The 25,068-nt window shown below is 41.0% G+C and overlaps 2 non-coding genes across 2 annotated transcripts; both read right to left on the minus strand.

Moving 5' to 3' along the window:
- Window positions 1-15,082: 15,082 nt before the first annotated feature.
- TRNAG-GCC (transfer RNA glycine (anticodon GCC)) lies at window positions 15,083-15,153 on the minus strand. Its single transcript has one exon. It is a non-coding gene; the product is annotated as a tRNA-Gly (tRNA).
- Window positions 15,154-21,701: 6,548 nt separating this feature from the next.
- On the minus strand, window positions 21,702-21,772 carry TRNAG-GCC (transfer RNA glycine (anticodon GCC)). Its single transcript has one exon. It is a non-coding gene; the product is annotated as a tRNA-Gly (tRNA).
- Window positions 21,773-25,068: the final 3,296 nt, after the last annotated feature.

Here is a 25,068-nt window from a genome sequence, read left to right on the forward strand (position 1 = left end):
CACTGCGGAGTTCTCTCTCGAACTTCCCCCTTAACCTACAGTACTTCTATTAGTACCGGGAAGCTGAGAATCCTTGTGCAAACTTGGGTCTTCCATAGCCTCAAGTCGCCTTTACGGAGTTCTCTCGAACTTCCCCCTTAACCTACAATACTTATATTAGTATCGGGAGTTGAGAATCCTATGCAAACTTGGGTCTTCCATAGCCTCAAGTCGCCTCTCAACTTTCCCCTTAACCTACGGTACATAATATGTATGTACAGGCCCTGGACATAATGTGTCTTGTGGGGCCAATGGGCGAGACGTCAGGTCTGCACCCACTTCACCACTACCCTGTCTCTCAACTGACTCAGAGATTACAGGTGTAGTTACAAATGGCACAGGAAGGGCATGTCCCTGATTAGTGGTGATACTTTGGCACACACTGCAAGAACGGACAAAACTATCTATGTCCTGTCCCATCCCTGGCCAGAAAAAGTCAGCTCGGATACGGCCCTGGGTCTTCCTTTTGCCCATGTGACCTCCTGAGACTGAACAATGACCCCATTGTAACACTGCTAGGCGGTACTTGGCGGGAACGACAAACTGCAGTCGAACCTCGCCCTCGGGTGTTCGTGACTCACGGTAGAGCCGTCCTTGTTTACAAAGGAACTTGGCTCGACCTCCCCGTGAATACTTAATCACTCGACCCTTTTGTTTATTCCGCACGGCAGCAAGTGTCGGGTCAGAATGTTGTTCTTGTACAACAAGTTGACTGCACATCAGATCTTGCGGCGATTCAATGATCACTGGGGTGACACAATCTGGAGCCTCAGTCATGGCTCGTGTTACCGCAGCAGCCGAAGTCTGAGTGGCGCCATCATCGGAGCAACTATCCTTGGCTCCTTGAATATTGCCTACTATCAAGTCAAATAGAGGCTCTGGCATGACAACTGCAAGTGTCATACCAGTATAAAATGGAGATGCCACCTGGATACATGCCTCAGGGAACAATCTCACTGATCCATCAATAAGCTTTGCATGGATCTGTCGACCTGTATACTGCTCAGGCCGAACTAATCTCTGCTTGACAGAGCAACCTGAGGAACCATTGTCTCTCAGGACCTTCACAGGAATGCCTCCCACAAACCCTGGCTGTACAAGGAAGGTACTGTCACCTGTGGTGGGGCCTGTGGAGGAAGCAGCTAGCCACGCATGAGGCTGCTGAATTGATGTGGCAAACATTGTGCCTTGAGAAGATGGAACATTGGCCATCTGTAGAGGGGGGGTTCACTGTCACTGTGGGACTAGTGAACTGTGGGGAAGTACCCACATTGGTAGGGACGTGACCACCAGGCTGCTGCTGAGGAATGAAGGCTGCATTCGCTTCCTGCCTCTTTTGAGCTGGTGGTGAAAAACTTTGTCCCGACGGTCGGTTGCGTGGCTGATACTGCTGCTGGTTAGGGTACTTGTTGTACCCCTTCCACTCAGGTTTCTGAGTGTTTTGCCCCTGGTCCTTCCACTGCGGTTTTGGACCTTGGCCATTATTCTGAGAATGACTTTGGTGCTGGGATTCAGTCTGAGACGGCTTCCCAGACTTGGCAGTATCTTTTCTGCTCCAGGTGTTTTGCTTACGAGCTTGATACCCGTATGCAGTAAAGAATGCGTCAGCCTTCTCTGCCATTTGGCTGGCATCTTTCACCTGGCAGATCTTAAGCTGTGCTATGAGCTCAGCAGGCCACGACCTCTCTAGCTGTGTACGCAGCATAAGGTCAATTATCCCCTCACGCGTGGAAGGAGTTTCATCTTTCTCCATCCACTCATTTAAGTAAGCTGTGAGACGATCAAGGAACTGAACAGCTGTCTCCTTGTCTTGGAGACGAGCTCGCATGAACTGAACTTTGGCGTCGTCTACTGTGAGACCATACGCCTTAATGAGTGCAGCTTTCATCATCTCATATGTGAGATTGTCTCCACGAATTCTGTGGAGAATATCGAGGGCAGGGCCCTCAAATAAACTAAGAAATTGGATCCGCTTAGCTGCCTCATCCAGTTGATACATGTCTGCCATGTCCTCAAAACGAGCTATGTACGGCTCGATTCGCTCGCTTTCCTTGTATGAAGGAAGCTTGATGCGTGGGGTCGCCAGGACATGTGCAGGGAGAAAGCTCGTGGAGCTTGGACCAACTGCAGCAGACGTGTCTGAAGCCAAGGAATCTCGCTTGAGCTTCAGCACTTCAAGTTCATGTTTTTCTCGTGCTTCTCGCTCGACACGTTCGTGTTCTCGTTGTTCCCGCTCGTATTCGCGCTGTTCTCGCTCTTGTACTAGTTCGAGTTCGCGCTGTTTTTGCTCATGTTCGCGCTGTTGTCGCTCTTTTTCTAACTCGAGCTCGCGTTGTTTCTGCTCGTGTTCGCGCTGTTCTCGCTCGTATTCGCGCTCTTTCTCACGCTGCTCTTGTTCATAAGCACGCTCTCTTTCACGTTCCTCACGCTGTTCTCGCTCGTATTCGCGCTGTTCTCGCTCGCATTCGCGCTGAATCCTACGCTCTTCACGAGCATCTTTCTCACGTTCTTGCTCGTAATTGAACCGTGAGAGAACGTAACTCTGTATTTTCTCTGGGTCTGTGAGACCAATATCTTTGGCTTCCTGTACATATACAGCTGTAGCCATGATGCTAGCTCAATTTACTAAGTAACCGAAATTGAGTACTGACTGCTTAGCGACGAATACTAATAAACACAAGTAAAGAATACAGACACAAGCTAGTGGTGACCAGTCTTATCTAGTTAACTGGCAAAAATAAATCAAAAATGTAAATGACTGGGAAGACTCAATAATAAACACAATGGGTACGCCGACTTCCCAGGAGCGAATAAAATCGTCTGGCGTTACCAAAAATAAACTAGAGTTACGTACTCTATTGATTTATAAAGCAAAAACTCACTTGCTAAATTAACGGTAAACACCAGTAAGCTTGTGCCTATAAACTTTAATGATAAATACCTAAATATGAATGAGTGAGCACTATCTCGTGAATAGCTTTAGAGCTAGGAGTTAATATCCTGGAATGAGGTCGCCAATTGTCACGGGGTTTTTATAATATCACGGTAATTTTGATATAAATGGTTAAATATTATTTAAATTGATATTTATATTCAATAATATTGAAGCGCAGAGACAATGATTGTCTTGCTACATCAAGCAACGATTACTTTACGCTGGCTTGTGCACGATTCTCTAAGAACGAGAATTTATAAACTTCCTCAACAGTACACAGCAGAGACTAATTACTCACAATTGCTGACTTACTGTACTGTTAGCCTCTGGAGAAAGTTACATCACCCCTGACAATAAATAACTAATACTAATAATAATAACATCAGGTTCTTGCTGATGCATTAACTCCTGGCACAACGGATTTTAAGTTAATACAAGACTGGTCTAAGTACCAGTTATGAATAGTAAAACGTTTATGCAAGCTAGGAGCTATATGGAAAATAAGCTTAATTATGGAGAAATGAAACAAGATTTACTCTACATTAAGCTCAAGAAATAGAACTGTTAAATTTATTAATTACAAAAATAAATTTAACATTACATTTCAAATCAAATCAATGAGACGCACTCGCTCACTCACACAGAAGCTAAATACTTACGCCTAGGAAAAACACCTTAACTAAGCTCTTAAAACTACAAAATACACAAAAGAAATACCAGTCGATGAATACTTTGTATCACCACTAAGGTGGGAGTGCTGGGATTAACTGTACTAATGGAGCTTGGGGTGCTAGCGACCTCTCACACTTCTTGGAGCACAGGACCTTCCTCCGTCACAGCAAACACAAGACTGAATTCAAATAATGCCTAAGCAGGACGCACAGGCCACCGGAAGGCGTGGCTAACGGTTGAATGAGTAGGGGCGAACAATAAAAAACAATAGTATCGCTCAGTCGCGCACTTAGTGACGTGCATCAAATCGGTCACCCCTGAAAACGGTGACGAATTATTTGAAAAGTATACCCCGAAATGGAGAGAGAAACGGTTAACTGAGCGATACATAGTGAGTTTTCCACTAATAGTTCGTGGCTTCTCACAAAAAGGAAATGTCGCGAATTGATTCGTGACACGATGTAACCGGTTATAACACTCCTAAACCTCTGGACCCCACTAACCCAAAACACTTCTTTTGCTGCTACTAGAAAAGTGATTATCTCTCTGCTGCTTCAGAATAACTGTCTTGCATTGACGGGATTCACTAAAGCAGTGGCTCTTAGCCTTTTTTAAGTCACGGACCCCTTCGAGAATCTGGTGAAAGCAATGAACCCCTTCCCTACAAAAATGCACATTAGCACATAAACACAGCATTTTGCATGCAATTAATGTGTTTTATTTTACTGAAAACTACCACAGGCACTGTATGACATGAACAAAGTACAAAACGCACTTTACAGGAATTAAGTTTCTCACTCTTTTTCATGTAAAAACTAATGGCCTGTCGATGAAAAAATGAAATACATCCAACTTGTGCACATTAAACAAAACAAAACTTTAATTCAGCTCGAAAGTTCATTTCAATGAGAGGGTTGTTGTGTCATGAAAGTCTTTGTAGTTACTTGTAGAGAAGTTATATATATTAGACTTGTGGACGAGCGGTTATTATACTTGAGTAGTTTTGTAAGTAGATAATCTTCTTTCCCATTTGTCATTCAATGACAAGGAGAGGTAAAGAATAGTATGGGACTATTTTTATTTGTCTTGGAAATATTAACAAGTCTCTCACACAGAGCGAAGTATAAAGTAGAGTCCCGCTAGCTATCTCCCTCTCTCTCTCCCAAGTTGCTAAGCCTTTCTTCTACTCCCTGCCGCTTCTATGGCCTCTCTCCTTCTGAGCTCTCTTTCCTAAATTCTGGTGAAACAGGAGTCGTATCACGTGTGTTCCCTGTGGTTGGAAAGTTCTAGAAGCCTGTGTGTGAGTATGTGTGTATGTGTGTTCACCTGGTGATCGCTGACAAACTAACTGCATCATCTCCTGACTGGCTACTTCTTAGTCTGTCGTCAGCTTTTCCTCAGTGTAACTTGCAAGATCATTTCCCATTCCCAGGCTCGCATAGAGCTGTCTATCTGTATATTTATCTATCTATCTAGTATGATTTGTAAATATAATATGGACTCATAACATATGCTCGGCCGCGCAGCTGAAGGTCCTCCGACAGCAATTATCATTGACATATGCTAATCTATTAGTACATAATATTGATTATAATATTATATACATATAATAGTTATAGTAAATAGTGATTATTCAGTAATATTACATTTTAAACAAGTTGTATACATATTTGAATAAATGCATTAAAAGTTAATTATTTAACTGTAATACAGTATGTACTTGGGTTATTGTAGTGAAATGCAGACATGCATGAAAAAAAAAAAAAAAAATTAGGATTATGGTAAGAGTTATTAATATTTCATTTAAAGATAATGGTACTGGTATGCCATACATGGGTCATTCTTCTTTGTATTTTTTTTTCTGTATATATATATATATATATATATATATATATATATATATATATATATATATATATATATATATATATATATATACATATATATATATAATTAATACTATATACAAAATATGTACACTTCATTCAGGGGGGTTAACTTGGATGTTAACTCTCCCCCCACTAAATAATGACTCCAAATTAGCAATTCTTGCATGCATTCTGTGCATTGCGAACAGCAGTACTGCAAATACAATGCAGAAGATTATAAAGACAGTAGGTGCTGGGCTATACACATAATATGGGTTGAACATACTCAAACTCAAATCTTCCCAGGGCTTCATTGTTTCATTGATCAGTTGCATAGTTTCAAACTTAGGTGAAGTCAACTTAATACTTGTGCTCATGTTTAAGTCCATATCAGGCAGTGGGTGGAAATGTGTGTGTGTATGATTGAGAATGGCGTAGTGATTGATGGTGGATAAAGTTGACATGGCTGGTGTAAATACCTCACAGTAGTCTGGTGCTATGTATAATCCTGATGCAGATGTATGAGATGGTGGTATATCTGGACAGACTATGTAAACTGATGTGTTATGAGGGAAATAAAAAAACTGTGAGTGTCCAATGCGTTGATGGTGTACAAGTTTATCTGGAGCAAAAGTGAAGTTGCAATGATGATGAATATTGTCATTCCTGATGATAGCCATTTCACAAGGGACTGTATCAGTAGGCTGAAACGTGAAAATGTAAGCAGGACAAAGATGAACAGCATGTAAGGATGTGCGGCACTTTCGTTCAATCGTTGATTCACTTGCGAAAGAGACAGTGTCCCGTCTCTTGGAGACCATGATGAGTTCGGTGTCTGTGTTGATGTTGATGATGACCAAAGTGTTGTTATTTTTATATGGAAAGGGATGTAATTGTATACTGTGAACAGGTCTTCAGTTATGAATGGTACATGAACTACTACTGATGTTGGTGTTAGTGTTGCTTCTAAATATGGGTAATATTGCATGAATTCTCTACTGCGGAACAACGGCTTCAATTTATGTTTATGTATGCCTTGACTAACTATCTGACGTAGCTCATGAACTGGGAGTAAGTAAATTGTGATCTTGCCATCACCAGCATTCGAAATTCCTTGCATAAGCGCCCTGAAACGATCTCTAGTGTTCTCTAATTGTAGTAGAATCGTGTCAATATGTTCTGTGATGATGGAGAAGTGTTGGAAAAGTGTAATGTTTCCTTCCATATCATATATTTTATCTACACTCTCGAGAGCTATGTTTTCTGCTTTTTTCAGATTTTTCACAATTGTCTTCATTGCTGAGTTCTGTCCTGTGATGAATTTATCTTGGTATGTTAGTATCTGAGGTATCTTATTAAATTTGTTGTTTATTTCTTTAAGGTCATCCTCTGTAACCAATCCAAAGATGTTCCCAAGAACTGCGCCATCCAGGTCGAACAAACCGCGCTTTTGGCGAGTACGTGTGATGTCGTTCCTGTCGCTCAGTACCTCCGTTCCATAAGATGGGAGATCTTGGATCATGATGAGCATAGTTGACTTTGCCTGTTCTAGTTTCCATTTCGCTAACTTTACCATTTCATTCACTTCCTTGGTGTTATGTACTTGTGAAACATAATTTCCTATCATGAAGTCCAGAGTTCGCATCGGCGTCGCAAGTCTGTCTAGATAAGTAGGTAATTCATACAAGTAATCTAGACTTATTTCAGTACTCATGACGTCCTTAACTATTGTAGTCGTGGCCGTTGGAGCTATGAGGCATCCTTGTCGTACTATGTGTTGGGGGTCTAAGTGCGCATATCCTCTTGCTATGTTGAGGAGAATCCATAGCATAAGTCCCTTCATCGTAACCTACCAAAAAAAAAAAAAATCTATTAATTTCCTAATATGGTCATGCTGTGGTCGATGATAGTGATGATGTGCGTTAGGTTGATTGTTATTTCATTTATAGAAGGAGTTTAAATCGATATTTAATTCTCGGAAATGATGTACTGTAGATTTTATTGGAACAGTTGCACCTATGTTCGATTGTTTGGTATATGACCTTAATTTCTTTTAGTAATCATTGTTGTTTTCCTGCTTGGCTTCTTGAGGTACGTTCGCCTGTTCAGTTGTATCCGAGGCTGAATAATTATTGGATAATTCCCTTGAAACTCGTTTTAAATGGTCAATATGAACTTGTTTCTCCTCGCCACTTGAAAGTGACTTTATTAAAACTTTGTTTGCTTTTATTTTAATTACTATGTATGGGCCCTCAAATTTTGGGGATAATTTATTGTCTCTCGTATGAATGATACCGTAAACAATGTCTCCTAAGCTGATAGGTGAATCTCTTGCCTTCTTGTTAAATGCCTCCGTCATTTCTTCCTTGGACATCGTTAATTGTTTTTTGACTCTTTTGTGAATGTCCTGGAATTCACGTAAACGGAGTTTAGAGTAATCATCGTAATTGTATATAGGCATGCTGTCACCTTCTAGGAGCTCATATGGTAATTTTTTATCTGTAATAATGAAATGTGGTGTGTCACCTATGGATTTATTTATAGATCCATTAATTGAGGCTTCTACTCTGGGAATCCAATCATCCCAGCTTGCATAATTTTCACTGAGAATGTGTCGTAGCACATCTAATACTTTTTTATTTTGTCTCTCTACCAACCCATTCGATGCTGGGTGATAGGCTAAAACGTTAATCTTTTTGATGTTGTATTGTTTACATATTTCTTGTAAGATCTCAGAATTAAATTCTCCTCCATTATCACTTATTAGTACCTTAGGGGTAGTAAAGCGACATATTACATTATCTGTTATTGCCTTTGCTACTGTCTCTGCTGTCTTATCTTTAAGTGGAGCTAAAATGACATAACGGGAAAAATGATCCGTTGCTACGAATAAGTATAGGTTATTATTGTATGATAATGGCATCTTGAGTAAATCAACAGCGACAACGTCCCATGGTTGATGTGGTACAGGGTAATTACCCATCGGTGCAGGTGTGATTGGGTATCCTTTGTGTTTCGCACATGATTCGCATTTGTCTATATGAATGTTTATATCTTTTCGTAATGAAGGCCAGTAATATAACAGCTGGGCTTGGTTGAATGTCTTATCCTTTCCAGGATGTCCTGCATGTGGGCTGTCGTGTATCGTTCGTAATACTTGAGGTATCATGTCATTAGGTACTATCAACTGGTTAGTATTTCTTTGGCGTTTTGGTTGTTTAGAGTTAATTTTGTATAATGTCTTATTGACCATTGTGAATTGTTCAAGTGGGACATGCAGTTTGGGTAATTGTATGTCATCTCCACTTTCTAACTTGTATATAACTTTAGACCATATTGGGTCAAGTCTTTGTGCCTTTGCGATATCCTCGTGGTTTGGGATATTTCCTTTGAGATCTAACGCCCGACCTGAATTGTGTTCGGGTTCCTAGATAATGCGTCAGCTACTATGTTCATTTTACCTTGTATATAATGAATTTGTACATTGTAGTTTTCAACTGCACATTTCCATCTTGCTCTCCTCCCAGAAAGGAGTTTTTCTTTAAACATACCCACCAGTGGTTTATGGTCGGTGAATAAGTGGATTTCGTAACCATATACCAAATCTCGAAACTTTTGTAATGCAAAAACCACTGCAAGTGCCTCTAAGTCTGTAGTGCAATAATTTTTCTCTGCACCTCTTGCTTGTCTGCTGGCAAATGCAATTGGTTGATTTTTTCCTCTTTTATCTTCCTGCATCAGTACAGCCCCTAATCCTTTAACTGATGCGTCTGTACAAATAAGAAATGATTTTGTGTAATCTGGATATGCTAAACAAGGTGCATTTGTTAGTTTAATTTGTAGATTGTTAAATACCCTTTTTTGTTCTTCTTCCCATTGGAATACAGCATCTTTTTTGAGTAGTTGGAATAGAGGAAAGGCTATATGAGAGAACTGTGGTACGAATGACCTATAGTACCCAGCCAGACCTAAAAATTGTCTAACTTCGTCAGTCGTAGTGGGTTCAGGAAAATCTCTCACTGCCTGTATTTTGTCATCAGTGGTGTGAATACCATCAGAACTTAATTTGTGGCCTAAGAAATTTATTTCCTTAAAGCAAAATTTGCATTTAGAAAGTTTAATTTTTAAACCAGCATCACCAAGCTTTTGTAAGAGTAAGTCTAATTTCCTGAGATGATCCTTAATATTCTTCGTTGCGATTATAATATTGTCAAGATAAACAAATATTCCTTGTCCTAAAATTCCGGACAATACGTAATTCATAAGACGCTGGAATGTGCCTGGGGCTGTCCTCAGTCCCATTGGCATTCTTGTATATTGATAATGGCCTCTGTTTGTTGAAAAGGCAGTGTATTTACGTGACTCCTTCGATACCGGAATCTGATAATAGCCGTTTAGGAGATCGATGGTCGAGAATATATTATTCTCAGGACCAATATTCTGTAGAACGTCGCTTAGCAATGGCATGGGAAATCTGTCTGGGATTGTGTGATTATTTAGTTTACGGTAATCTACTACCGCACGCATTTCTCCATTTCGTTTGGGCACGAAGAATAATGGGGCATTCCACGGGGAGACTGAAGGCTCAATAATTCCAAGATTTAACATTTCATCGACATGCTGATTTGCAAGTGTACGTTGGGAGTGTGGTATGCGGTAAGCTGGTACGAAAATTGGTGGTGTTTCTGGGTGCACATTAATCATGTGATTAATCAAGTTAGTACACCCTAATTTTTCTCCGGGCAATGCTACGGTGTCCCTGTGTTTCCAGCAAGGTTAATAAATCATTTTCTTCATCAAATTCACCTGAGTGAATTGAATTCTCTTTTATTCTTTCTCTATCCGTAGATTTTATCTCACTTGTCACTCCAGCTATAACTATTTCCTTCACAGGGGGGGGACATTTTTCAATATTAACTATGCAAGTTCCCTTTTTCAACTGAACTTCCCCATTCATGTGATTAATTATGAATATCTGAGTTTGCTCTTCGTCGTTCGTATGACATAATGCGTTTTCTACTGACAATCCCTTTACTTTACATAGTTCTTCTAAGACAAGAACAGTACTATTCCGTAATTTGCTCTTTATGGTAACCTTCATGTATGAATTAGGTGGTAAAACTAAATCATTAGTGAGATAGGCTGGAAAAATTGATAAATCAGTACTGTTATCTGGGTCACTAATTCTGGAGGATGGGGTTGGTGGTGGGAGTGGATCTATACACTCATCTGTTTGTGTATGTTTGTTTAGGCCTTTAATATTACCAATTCTTTTTGGCTCTCTTCTACCAATCGGTGAGGGCTCTGAAGTTATTTCCTCTATGAATTCATTGTCAAAGTCTATTCCATTCATTTGTGGGAGTATGGTTATGTTCTCAGCTCTCATGGAGCTTAAGCCCAGTAACATATGAGCTTTAATTGCTAAGTTTTCAACGGTATAGAAAAATGCAGAGAATGGTCTTGTAGTCTCTGTGAAACTTATATTTAATCTTATCATACCTTTCACTGTAATTTCTTGTCCATCTACTGTGTATAAATCTAAATCAGCTTCATCCAGAAAAGTTACTTTCTTTTTATTTTTAAGAATTCTATTTAGTTCTTCATGTGTTATTAAGTTCACTGGAGAGCCTGTATCTAAAAATAAGGAAACGTTTTGATCCTCACATACAGCTGGTATCAAGATACACTCATTTCCCAACATGCCTCCTATGTGAAGTTTAGACTTGTTTTTCTTTACGTTTGTTCGTTTTTTGTCATGACTTGGTCTTCCCCCGATTTGAACATAGACACAATTTTTTCTACTGTTTTGCAATCACTGGTCCAGTGCCCTTGGTATCTATGATGCCTACAGTAAGGACCAAATCCTTGTGTCTTTTGCTTGTCCTCTTTTGCTTTGATAAAGCATTCATATCTTCTGTGTCCTGGTTTTGCACAATAATGACATAGAATGGACCTATCCCTTGATTATGACCTACGATGTGATTTCCCATAAGAAGTGTTGTTTTTGGCGCGAGACCTGCTCGGGCTGTGCGAAAACTTATGAAACTGCCTGTAGCACGGCGTCTGTGATCAAGGCCTTGTCATGTTTGGTTGTTTGGTCTGCCTGCTTTCTGGTCGCGATCGATTTTGTTCTCTGTTTGGGGTCGGTGTAGATGTTTTCACAGCTGATACTGTCTCAGGTACCCTCATTCTACCAGAATGTGCATGTGTGTCGACCATACCTGCTTTAATGCACTGCATCTCTACCTCGTTCATTAAGTCTAGCAAGCACATTCCTGGGGTGTACGCGATCGTCTTGGCGATCTTAAGGGTCCTATCAGGTAATTTACACACGGCAGCTACATAACCAATGATGTCCACGACGAGGTCTGGGGACATCTTTCCGTCATCTGTTATCCAGTTAGAATTTTCCAAGGTCACTAACAATGTTCTTTTGATTGTGGAGACATCAGCAGTTATTTCACTGAGCACATGGTTTGTAGTGTGCTCCCTTACAAGATCTACAATTTTATGTAATTCTGGAATTATACCTGGCAAGAAGTTCATACCTCCAGAAAATTTCTTCAAAAATTCAGTTTTAAATTCATCATACGTCCTAGCCCTATGGAGCTTGTCTGAGCGAGGTAAATTGCTTGCTTGACATCTTTCCTGGCTTATGCAAGATGAAAAAAATAGCAATTTTCTCTTGTTCATCTAGTATGTGGCGCTTGATGAACATTTGTTCACACTGACTGAGTAATGAAATGACATCAATGCGATCTTTGTCTGTGCCAGAGAATTTTGGGGCAGTTTTATCCTCGTGATACACAAACACTTGAGGTGTGGTTGTTAGATCAGCGGTATTTGTTTCTTGATTCATTTTCACTGTTTGCTCTGTTTATTCAACTCGGACGTGTTTATCGTTGTGTGAGGGAATGGTGGAATATGTACGACCGGACCGGTGAACCCTGTTAAGTATATTGGCATACGTGTGCAAGTCAACGACAAAGTCCGCACTTGCTACGTCAGAGGGGATTTCCCACTCATCATCTGAAACTGCCGTATTTGTTTCTTGATCCTTAGTGTGTGGTGAGGTTTGTACAAGGGGTGGGTTGCCTTGGGGCTCTCTTAATTGTGAGTCTGTAGTTGTGGCAAATTGTGTGTCATCTGGTGTGTTGCCTTGGTGCTCTCTTAATTGTGAGTCTGTTGTTGTGGCAAATTGTGTGTCATCTGGTATTAACAAGGGTGATGGCGAAAATATTTCTGTCATTAAGATATGGTGTTATGAAATACGCCTCTTGTTTATTTATGTCCTAACAAAATAGATGAGTAAATAAGTTGAAATAAATGATAGATAGTGAGTGTATAAGTGTATATATGGAAATAAGTAAAAAAAGGTTGAATATAGCTAATTTTAGCACTGAGAAGAAATGAGTAAGTATAATTTTACCCACTTGATACAGATCGTAGAGGTGTGTCGATACAAAAGTCGATCTCGGAAGAAAAATGCAGGTTTGATTGAAGATCTCTTGATAATTCTAGTGCTGTGTTGATGGACGATATTACTCAGGAAATTCCATGGACTGGTGCTTGTGGTGGTTAACAGCTGTCCCAGGCAAACCTCAGCATAGAACGTCGAATTTCCAACTTAACTGTGAAAATAAATGAGTATGAGTAGGGGCTATGTGAATAATGAGTAATGAGTAGTGGGTGAGAGGTGCCTGGTGTCAGTCACACGTTGCTTGGCATGGCAGACTCGCGTTGTGATGTCATCTCAGCACATGGTGACGTTGGCTTCCCACACTGGTAGCTGTGGTGAGTAAATGAGTAGCGATGAGTAACTTGAGTGAAGATGAGTGAGTAAGATGAGTTGTGAATATGGACTTGGTATTTGCTTTGTCGTCTTGACCTCTTCACTCCTGCATCAGCAGGTGGGGGTTGGGTGGATGTAGCAGAGAGAGGAGGGTGAGGTCTGGTGGTTATGAGTTATGAGTCGTGTCTCACTCTTCGTTTGTTTGTATTGTATTTTCTTACTTGATGTATTCTTGGTCCTTTTTTCTTGTGATTTACTCGTTGTAGGATGCAGACTGCTGCTACTTGTAGGTGCGTGTAGAAGATTATACAGACGACTCGTAGAGTTGTTACTTGTAGTTGATTGTAGATGGTTGTAGTTCGTTCACTGTAGAACTGAAGTTAATCTTGTAGAGTGTCGCCTGCTTTTGCAGAAATTCACTGTTGATTCGAAGACGAGGTGAGTTCTTTTTGCTGCCACCAAATGTCATAGAAAGACTTTGTAGTTACTTGTAGAGAAGTTATATATATTAGACATGTGGACGAGCGGTTATTATACTTGAGTAGCTTTGTAAGTAGATAATCTTCTTTCCCATTTGTCATTCAATGACAAGGAGAGGTAAAGAATAGTATGGGACTATTTTTATTTGTCTTGGAAATATTAACAAGTCTCTCACAGAGAGCGAAGTATAAAGTAGAGTCCCGCTAGCTATCTCCCTATCTCTCTCTCTCTCTCCCAAGTTTCTAAACCTTTCTTCTACTCCCTGCCGCTTCTATAGTCTCTCTCCTTCTGAGCTCTCTTTCCTAAATTCTGGTGAAACAGGAGTCGTATCACGTGTTTTCCCTGTGGTTGGAATGTTCTAGAAGCCTGTGTGTGAGTATGTGTGTATGTGTGTTCACCTGATGATCGCTGACAAACTAACTGCATCATCTCCTGACTGGCTACTTCCTAGTCTGTCGTCAGCTTTTCCTCAGTGTAACTAGCAAGATCATTTCCCATTCCCAGGCTCGCATAGAGCTGTCTATCTTTATATTTATCTATCTATATAGTATGATTTGTAAATATAATATGGACTCATAACAGTTGTTTGGCCTGAATAAGGAGACGAAATGTGGAGTGGTCTTTAACAAGGCAACACCCATAACATCGTTGACATTCAGTTGATTTCTGCTTCTCGTTTGGATAGAAACAAGCGCTGAAAACCTTGACTCACAAAGGTATGTAGTAGAAAAGGTAATCAGAGCACCAATAGCTCGCTTTGCCAGACAAGGGTAGGCTTGTGTCAACGAACAGCAGAATTTTTCAAGAGTCGTCGAATGTTTTTTTTTCTTTTTCAGTTAATGATGCCAAACGGCATCATGCAATATCACTAAATAGTTCTCAATTATTCTGACCTTCATGGACCCCCTAAACTCATCTATGAACCCCCAAGGGGTCCATGGACCCCAGGTTAAGAACCTGCACTACAGGCTGGGATTAATGATCCTGGTTTGTATTGATGAATTTACTATGTTACCTTCTCGTGGGGAATGGAGTCCTTCACTGAATGCCAAACCAGCCGATAGCACATACTTTGGCTATAATCCTGTATTGCATACCACGACACCTTCATCTCATGAAACTACCACTTCATCCTTGCTGAACATACAGGCCTTCATTCCACCTGAAGCCACCTTTCAGCACATAGGATCCTGTTCCACTTTGTCCTTCCTAAATATCCAGTCCTTTCTTCCATCCCCTAGTCTTTCACCATCTGATTGATCCATACACAATCTTGAACTCATTGGGTTCAAAACGTGCATCGGCCGGGAATTGAACCCGGGCCTCCCGCGTGGCAGGCGAGAATTCTACCACTGAACCACCGATGCTCATGAAATCATATGGAAAAACGCGAATTTGACGTTCTCCAGAAGTCCCGAGTCACGGTTGCTTTCTCCCCGTCACGAGAGTTCATCTCAAGTCACCCCTGCATTGTGTTGCATTCGTTTTCTGCACTTAATGGATAATTAAACAAAAGATGAAGAAATGGGCTCTGTATACTGTATATATATGAGTATATCATAAGAATATGTGCATGTTGCATATGTATATGTATGCACGCCTGTACACATACCCATATCTTGATACACGCGTACCTATCCTGTACGTGCAGTATATCTATGGCTACATGTGCGTGAATGTATACATATATAGGTTTATGTATGTGTGGATTTGTGCCTCTTTCTGCATACGTCTTTCCATACGTGTGTATCCATGTACCACTTTACTCATCTCAAAACATGTAATGATAATTACTATAACAACTTTGTACCATGTATGTGCCATTGTATGTCTTTGTTCATTATTGTGCTTGTAATGATTATTACTTCTATACCTTCTGAGAGGGGAGGGTGGAGGTATGTCTGACCACTACCTGGTGGAGGGAAAGTTAAGAGTAGGTAAGAGATGGGTGAGAGCTAGGAGGGTTAGGTGTGGCAGGGAGGTTTTGAAAGTGAGTGAGTTGGATAAAAGAGAGAAAAAGATAGAGTATCAGGAGAAATTGAAAGATGAGTGGAACGCAGTGAAAGATCGGGAAAATGGCAGTGTGGAGGAGGAATGGCAGTTGTTTAAGAGTGCTGTGGTGGGGCATGCAGAAGAGGTGTGTGGTGTGAGACGTGTGGGTGGTGGTGTAAGAAAAGGAAGTGAATGGTGGTGCGAGGAAGTAAGTATGGCTGTGGCTGAGAAGAGACGTGCATATGAAGTGTGGCTGCAGAGGAAGGATGAGATGTCATATGAAAGGTATAAGGAAAAGAGGAATAGAGCGAGAAGGGCTGTGCGTGATGTTAAAGTGGCAGCAGATGAGAGGTGGGGTAGGCGGCTGACAGAGAATTTTCAACAGAATAAGAAAATGTTTTGGAAGGAGGTGAAAAGGGTGCGAAAGGGAGAGTCTGGGAAGGAAGAACGAGTAAAAGCAGAGGATGGAAGGATGTTAATTGAGATGGATGCAGTAAGGAAGAGATGGGCAGAGTATTTTGAAAGATTGTTAAATGTAGAGGAGGAAAGGGTGGCTGAGATTGTGTCAGATAGAAGGGTGCAAGGAATAAATGTGTTGGGAGAGTTGAATGATTCTTTGATCACGAAGGAGGAAGTGGAGAAGGCAGTAAAGGAGATGAAAACAGGGAAAGCTGCAGGTATGGATGGGTGTGCTGTGGAATGCCTGAAGGGTGGTGGAGTGACTATTGTTGACTGGTTAGTAAGATTATTCAGTGTGTGCTTTGAGAAAGGTATGGTGCCAATTGACTGGGCAAGTGCTTGTGTGGTCCCGTTGTATAAAGGCAAGGGTGATAAGTATGAATGTACTAGCTTTAGGGGTATAAGTCTGTTGAGTGTTGTAGGTAAAGTGTATGGTAGAGTGGTTAATTATGGGGAGTTAGAGAGGGTACAGAGGGAGTGATTAGTGATGAGCAGTGTGGCTTTAGGAGAGGGAGGGGATGCGTTGATCAGGTGTTTGCTGTGAGACAAGTGTGTGAAAAGTATTTAGCGAGGCAAGGATGTGTTTTGGGCATTTATGGATTTAGAGAAAGCGTATGATAGAATTGATAGGGAGGCTTTGTGGACTGTTTTAAGATTGTATGGACTTGATGGTAGGTTACTAAAAGGGGTGAAAAGTTTTTATGTAAATACTAGAGCGTGTGTAAGAGTGGGAAATGCTGTGAGTGATTGGTTTCCCGTGAGAGTGGGGCTGCGACAGGGATGTGTGATGTCGCCTTGGTTGTTTAATATTTACATGGATGGTGTTGTAAGGGAGGTGAATGCAAGAGTTTTAGGTGGTCTGAGTCTGGTAAATGTTGATGGAGGAGAGTGGAATCTGAAGCAGCTGCTGTTTGCAGATGATACTGCACTGGTGACTGATTCAGAGGAGAGATTGAGACAGTTGGTAGAGGAGTTTGGAAGGGTGTGTGAAAGGAGGAAATTGAAAGTAAATGAGAATAAGAGTAAAGTGATGAAGTGTACGAGGTTGATAGATGGTAGGGGGATGAATATAGTTTTGAATGGTGAGTTGCTTGAGGAGGTAGATTGTTTTAAATATCTAGGGTCACATGTTGCTGTGGATGGAAGAATAAATGCAGAAGTGAAGTTTAGAATAAATGAAGTAGGAAAGGTGCTGGGAGGAATGAAAAAAGTGTTTAAATGTCGTTCGCTTAGAATGGATGTAAAGAGAAGGCTGTATGAGGGTGTTGTGGTACCGACTGCGTTATATGGGGCTGAAACATGGAATATGGGTGTAGCAGAGAGGAAAAGTTTGAATGTAATGGAGATGAGATGTCTGAGGAGTATGTGTGGAGTGACGCGTATGGATCGAGTGCGAAATGATGAAGTGCGAAGGAGAACTGGAGTTGTTCGGGAGATGGCTGGTAGAGTTGAGCAGAGGGTGTTGCAATGGTTTGGGCATATGGAGAGAATGGATAATGAGCGATTGGTGAAAAAGATAACTAGATCTGATGTGAGAGGTGTAAGACTGAGAGGAAGACCACGAATAGGATGGATGGACAGTGTGAAGAGAGCGCTGGATGCGAGAGGGATGTCTGTTGTGCAAGGAAGAGTGGCTGTGCGTGACAGAAATAAATGGAGAGAAATTGTGAATGAATAAGTGATGACGCAGCCCTGAGGGGATATTCTCCCGCATTTGGTCTGATCAGCTAGTCAGGTCAGGTGCGGGTAAGGGGATGGGTCTGTTATGATGTGGCAGGGGTAAACCAGTTCTGCTGTCGGGCCCTGCTGCGGATGTCACTGCTTGCATTGTGCAGTTGACCCTTGTGCGGTGTGGTGCGGTGAGGATCTGTCCGTTCTCCCCTTTGGGGCTAAGATGCGAATGAATGTGTTTGAATGGATGAGTAAATGGAGAGTGAGTCGTCCTGTCTCGGCTACCTCCCTTTCCTTGGGGGAAGCAGCCAAGGTATATAGATAGATAGATAGATACCTTCTATGCCCTACGATACCGATTTTTGTTTTCTCGTGCTCTCATGCACTCTTCAGTGCTTGGCCTTCAAGTACAGTGCTCCCCAGAGTGTTGCGGCTTATACTGAGTGGTAAAGAAAGAACCTAAATTAAAGAAAACAAAAAAGGGCCCTCAGAAACCAATCATTTGAAAAATAACTAAACTAAAGAATGATAGAAGAGCATCGGGAAAGGAAGTACGTGAGGAGCAGAGGGAGGAGTAGGAGGGGGTGGAGGAAAATAAATGGATGGGCTAGGTAAGGAGGGAGGAGGGAAGTTGTAAGGCGTGAGGGAAGTGGAAGAGTTACGACAGTTGCGACGAAATACCGAATCGACGGTCATTTGTCGAATTGGCACTCTTAATTAGAAAATATTATACTCTTTATCCCCATATAAATTGAATTAACCGCAATATTTTGACCGAATTTCAGATAATTAGCTGTATATAAACCTATCCTGTGGTAATAATGATATTGTTTTCCTATTAAATTCGCCGATTCTCTGCCGATTCGGTGCCTATTCGGTAGATGACTGTCGATTCGGTATTTCTTCGCACCGGCTACACTGTCCTTCATTTCTTTTAAGAACAACCTCCTGCACGCAGACCTCTGTCCTACGCTGTATATTAAGCCGGCTTATTCTGGTTTAACGTCTGTGTCTTATCCCAAATCAGACATGTACTCTGTCACCTTCCCCATCATAAGTAGGCAATCTCAACAGGGGGTCAGGCTTTACACTGCCTTCTAACGTTTGCTGAAGAAATATGTATTCAGTTAAACGCAAGCCCCATTGGAGTACACACTTTTCGTCTTCACATTACCCTTCCTTATTAAGAAGTCCATTGTGATCCACCCTCTACATCATTTCTTGACTTCGTTTTGCTTAAAACGTGCATCGGCCGGTAATCAACCCATGGCCTCTCGCTCTTGAAGGGAAAAGTATACCGCTGAACCAACGATGCTGATTTAGTGATGGAAAAGACACGAACCTGATGTCTTTTAGAAGTCATGAGTCAAGTTTGGCGTCTCCTAATACCCAAAAATCATGCCCCTCATCAACCATAAGTTTTGCTCAGCTGAGGGGTGACTTAATTAAGGAGTGAATAACGACCCGGATGAAACGAGTATTTGAGGGAGAACTTAAGTAAGGAGGTAGGGAACACATCAGTGAAACAAATATTTAAGTGCGAGATGGAAGAGCAGGGAGGGACTGGAAAGGAACTGAGGGACAGGGGTGCTTTTGGAAGGGAAGGGGTGGGGTAGAAAAACGAAACGAGGGAGTGGGAAGTGTGGTCTCGAAAGGAAGGAAAGAAGTTGAAAAAAAGGTGGGAGGGGGAATGAGAGCTAAGGTGTTGATGAGGAAAGACCACGGAGAGCAATGAAACTGAACTGATACTGAAGCGACTGAAACGGAAAAGATGTGAAGACATGGATGACTTACAAGTATCATGAATGAACCTGAAGTGGCGCATTTCATTTATATTAAATCTAATCTCATGGTAATGGGTGTAACTGAACCTGAATGTGAAGGACCCGAACAGGTCCTAAATGAACCTAAACAGACGTGAAGGAATAGATGGACCTCTTGTATTTGCCTAAAATTGAGCAGTGGACTAATTCGTACCTAAATATAAAACATGTAATATAACTAGTAATTTCAGTTGTCGTTTCATTTTGCATCTTATGGTAATACCAGCACAGCTTTCATATTCTCTAAGAGGCCTTCACTCCATCTAAAATCCCCCTGCAACGCATGGGTCTACTTGTTCCAGAGGGAACCTTTAGCATATCAGTATTATGAATATTATTCATCTGACACATATATTACATTCCTTTATTCCATCCAGAGCGAAAGTCTTGCATAGTTTATGTCACCTAACCTTGGCTCAATAATGGTCCATTGCATCATCACTTGCTGCATCTCAAATTGAACTGATCAAAAATTTGGCTCTCTGTTCTTGGAGGGAATAATTTTATCGTGCTCCTGGCTCTGGTTTCCTTCATTTGTGCATTATAAAAAAAGTCATTGACAGAAGTTGTGTCCTCAAGTCAAGGTCGCACCCCACCCTTCGAAACATCCAAGTTCCTGGAGTGGCTGGCAGAAAACTCCCCCCATATGATTTGGAATGCGAACCTCCTACTGAAGATCGGTAGTAAATTGTGTTGCTGACTGATGAAATGGAAAGGAAATGATGTATAACTGATGTATTATCTTGTTCTGTCCGTAAATAGCAGCCACTTGTCTAAAAGGGGGCTGAAAAATCCATTAGGCACGATGTAACCGGTTATAACACTCCTAAACCTCTGGACCCCACTAACCCAAAACACTTCTTTTCCTGTTACTATAAAAGTGGGTATCTCTCTGCTGCTTCATAATAACTGTCTTGCATTGACGGGATTTACTAAAGCAGTGGTCTTAGCCTTTTTTAAGTCACGGACCCCTTCGAAAATCTGGTGAAAGGTATGAACCCCTTCCCTACAAAAATGCACAAAAACAGAGCATTTTGCATGCAATTAACATACTTTATTTTACTGAAAACTACCACACGCACTGTATGACATAAACAAAGTACAAAACGCACTTTACAAGAATTATGTTTCTCACTCTTTTTCATGTAAAAACTATTGGCCACTTGATGAAAAAATGAAATACATCCAACTTGTGCAAATTAAACAAAACAAAACTTTAATTCAGCTCGAAAGTTCATTTCAATGAGAGGGTTGTTGTTTGGCCTGAATAAGGAGACGAAATGTGGAGTGGTCTTTAACAAGGCAACACCCATAACATCGTTGACATCCAGTTGATTTCTACTTTTCGGTTTGATAGAAACAAGCGCTGAAAACCTTGACTCACAAAGCTATGTAGTAGCAAACGTAATCAGAGCACCAATAGCTCGCTTTGCCTGAGAAGGGTAGGCGTGTGTCAACAAACAGCAGAATTTTTCAAGAGTCTTCGATTTTTTTGTTCTTTTTCAGCTAATGATGCCAAACGGTATTATGCAATATCACTAAAGTGTTCTCAATTATTCTGATCTTCATGGACACTCTAAAGCCCATCTATGAACCCCCAAGGGGTTCCATGGACCCCAGGTTAAGAACCCGTGCACTACAGGCTGGGATTGATGACCCTGCTTTGTATTGATGAATTTACTATGTTACCTTCTCGTGGGGAATGGAGTCCTTCACTGAATGCCAAACCAGCCGATAGCACATACTTTGGCTATAATCTTGTATTGCATACCACGACACCTTCATATCATGAAACTAACACTTCATCCTTGCTGAACATACAGGTCTTCATTCCACCTGAAGCCACCTTTCAGCACATTGGATCCTGTTCCACTATGTCCTTGCTAAATATCCAGTCCTTTCTTCCATCCCCTAGTCTTTCACCATCTGATTTATCCAGACACAATCTTGAACTTATTGGGTTCAAAACCTGCATCGGCCGGGAATTGAACCCGGGCCTCCCGCGTGGCAGGCGAGAATTCTACCACTGAACCACCGATGCTCATGAAATCATAGGAAAAAACGCGAATTTGACGTTCTCCAGAAGTCCCGAGTCACGGTTGCTTTCTCCTCGTCACGAGAGTTCATCTCAAGTCAACCCTGTATTGTGTTGCATTCGTTTTCTGCACTTAAGGGATAATTAAACAAAAGATGAAGAGATTGGCTCTGTAATGTGTATATATATGAGTATATCATAAAAATATGTGCATGTTGCATATGTATATGTATGCACGCCTGTACACATACCCATATCTTTTACACGCGTACCTATCTTGTACGTGTAGTATGTCTATGGCTACATGTGCGTGAATATATACACATATGTGCATATATAGGTGTATGTATCTGCATATATGCCTCTTTGTGGATACATCTTTACATACGTGTGAATCCATGTACCACTTTACTCATCCCAAAACATGTAATGATAATTACTCTAACAACTTTGTACCATGTATGTGCCATTGTGTCTTTGTTCATTATTGTGCTTGTAATGATAATTACTTCTATACCTTCTATGCCCTACGATACAGATTTTTGTTTTCTCGTGCTGTCATGCACTCTTCAGTGCTTGGCCTTCAAGTACAGTGCTCCCCAGAGTGTTGCGGCTTACACTGACTGGTAAATAAAGAACTTAAAGTAAAGAAAAAAAAAGAAAAAAAAAAGGTTCTCGGGTACCAAACATTTGCAAAATAACCAAACTAATATATGCTAGAAGATCATCAGGAATGGAAGTGCGCCAGGAGGAGAAGGAGGAGTAGGAAGGGGTGGAGGAAAATAAATGGTTGGGCTAGGTAAAGAGGGAGGAGGGATGTTGTAAGGCGTGAGGGAAGTGGAAGAGTTACGATGGTTGCGACGAAATACCGAATCGACGGTCATTTGTCGAATTGCCACTCATAATTGGAAAATATTATACTCTTTATCACCATATATTTTGAATTAACCGCAATATTTTGACCGAATTTCAGATAATTAGCTGTATATAAACCTATCCTCTGGTAATAATGATAATGTTTTCCTATTAAATTCGCCGATTCTCTGCCGATTCGGTGCCGATTCGGTAGATGACTGTCGATTCGGTATTTCTTCGCACCGGCTACACTGTCCTTCATTTCTTTTAAGAACAACCTCCTGCACGTAGACCTCTGTCCTACGCTGTATATTAAGCCGGCTTTTCTGGTTTAACGTCAGTGTCTTATCTCAAATCAGACATGTACTCTGTCACCTTCCCCATCATAAGTAGGCAATCTCAATAGGGGTCAGGCTTTACACTGCCTTCTAACGTTTGCTGAACAAACAAGTATTCAGTTAAACGGAAGCCCCATTGGAGTACACAATTTTCGTCTTCACATTACCCTTCCTTATTAAGAAGTCCATTGTGATCCACCCTCTACATCATTTCTTGACTTCGTTTTGCTTAAAACGTGCATCGGCCGGTAATCAACCCATGGCCTCTCGCTCTTGAAGGGAAAAGTATGCCGCTGAACCAACGATGCTGATTTAGTCATGGAAAAGACACGAACCTGATGTCTTTTAGAAGTCATGAGTCAAGTTTGGCGTCTCCTAATACCCAAAAATCATGCCCCTTATCAACCATAAGTTTTGCTCAGCTGAGGGGTGACTTAATTAAGGAGTGAATTACGACCCGGATGAAACGAGTGTTTGAGGGAGAACTTAAGTAAGGAGGTAGGGAACACATCAGTGAAACAAATATTTAAGTGCGAGATGGAAGAGCAGGGAGGGACTGGAAAGGAACTGAGGGAGAGGGTTGCTTTTGGAAGAGAAGGGGTGGGGTAGAAAAACGAAAGGAAGGAGTGGGAAGTGTGGTCTCGAAAGGAAGAAAAGAAGTTAAAAAAAGGTGGGAGGGGGAATGAGAGCTGAGGTGTTGATGAGGAAAGACCACGGAGAGCAATGAAACTGAACTGATACTGAAGCGACTGAAACGGAATCGATGTGAAGACATGGATGACTTACAAGTATCATGAATGAACTTGAAGTGGCGTATTTCATTTTAAATTAAATCTAATCTCATGGTAATGTGTGTAACTGAACCTGAATGTGAAGGACCCGAACTGGTCCTAAATGAACCTAAACAGACGTGAAGGAATAGATGGACCTCTTGTATTTGCCTAAAAATGAGCAGTGGACTAATTCGTATCTAAATATAAAACATGTAATATAGCTAATAATTTCAGTTGTCGTTTCATTTTGCATCTGATGGTAATACCAGCATAGTTTCAGATTCTCTAAGAGGCCTTCACTCCATCTAAAGTCCCCCTGCAACGCATGGGTCTACTTGTTCCAGAGGGAACCTTTAGCATATCAGTATTATAAATATTATTCATTTGACACATATATTACATTCCTTTATTCCATCCAGAGCGACAGTCTTGCATAGTTTATGTCACCTAACCTTGGCTCAATAATGGTCCATTGCATCATCACTTGCTGCATCTCAAAATGAACTGATCAAAAATTTGGCTCTCTGTTCTTGCAGGGAACAATTTTAACGTGCTCCTGGCTCTGGTTTCCTTCATTTGTGCATTATAAAAAAAAAAGTCATTGACAAAAGTTGTGTCCTCAAGTCAAGGTCGCACCCCACCCTTCGAAACATCCAAGTTCCTGGAGTGGCTGGCAGAAAACTCCCCCCATATGATTGGGAATGCGTACCTCCTACAGGAGATCGGTAGTAAAATGTGTTGGTGACTGATGAAATGGAAAGGAAATGATGTATAACTGATGTATTATCTTGTTCTGTCCGTAAATAGCAGCCACTTGTCTAAAAGGGGGCTGAAATTTCCATTAGGCGTGATGTAACCGGTTATAACACTCCTAAACCTCTGGACCCCACTAACCCAAAACACTTCTTTTGCTGTTACTAGAAAAGCGATTATCTCTCTGCTTCTTCAGAATAACTGTCTTGCATTGACGAGATTTACTAAAGCAGTGGCTCTTGGCCTTTTTTAAGTCACGGACCCCTTCGAAAATCTGGTGAAAGGTATGAACCCCTTCCCTACAAAAATGCACATAAACACAACATTTTACATGCAATTAATACACTTTATTTTACTGAAAACTACCACACGCACTGTATGACATAAACAAAGTACAAAACGCACTTTACAAGAATTATGTTTCTCACTCTTTTTCATGTAAAAACTAATGGCCACTCGATGAAAAAATGAAATACATCCAACTTTTGCAAATTAAACAAAAGAAAACTTTAATTCAGCTCGAAAGTTCATTTCAATGTTGTTTGGCCTGAATAAGGAGACGAAATGTGGACTGGTCTTTAAC

Source organism: Coenobita brevimanus, chromosome 8 (genome assembly GCF_032717465.1).
Source record: "Coenobita brevimanus isolate Jiangsu-jjx chromosome 8, ASM3271746v2, whole genome shotgun sequence".
Taxonomy (NCBI): domain Eukaryota; kingdom Metazoa; phylum Arthropoda; class Malacostraca; order Decapoda; family Coenobitidae; genus Coenobita; species Coenobita brevimanus.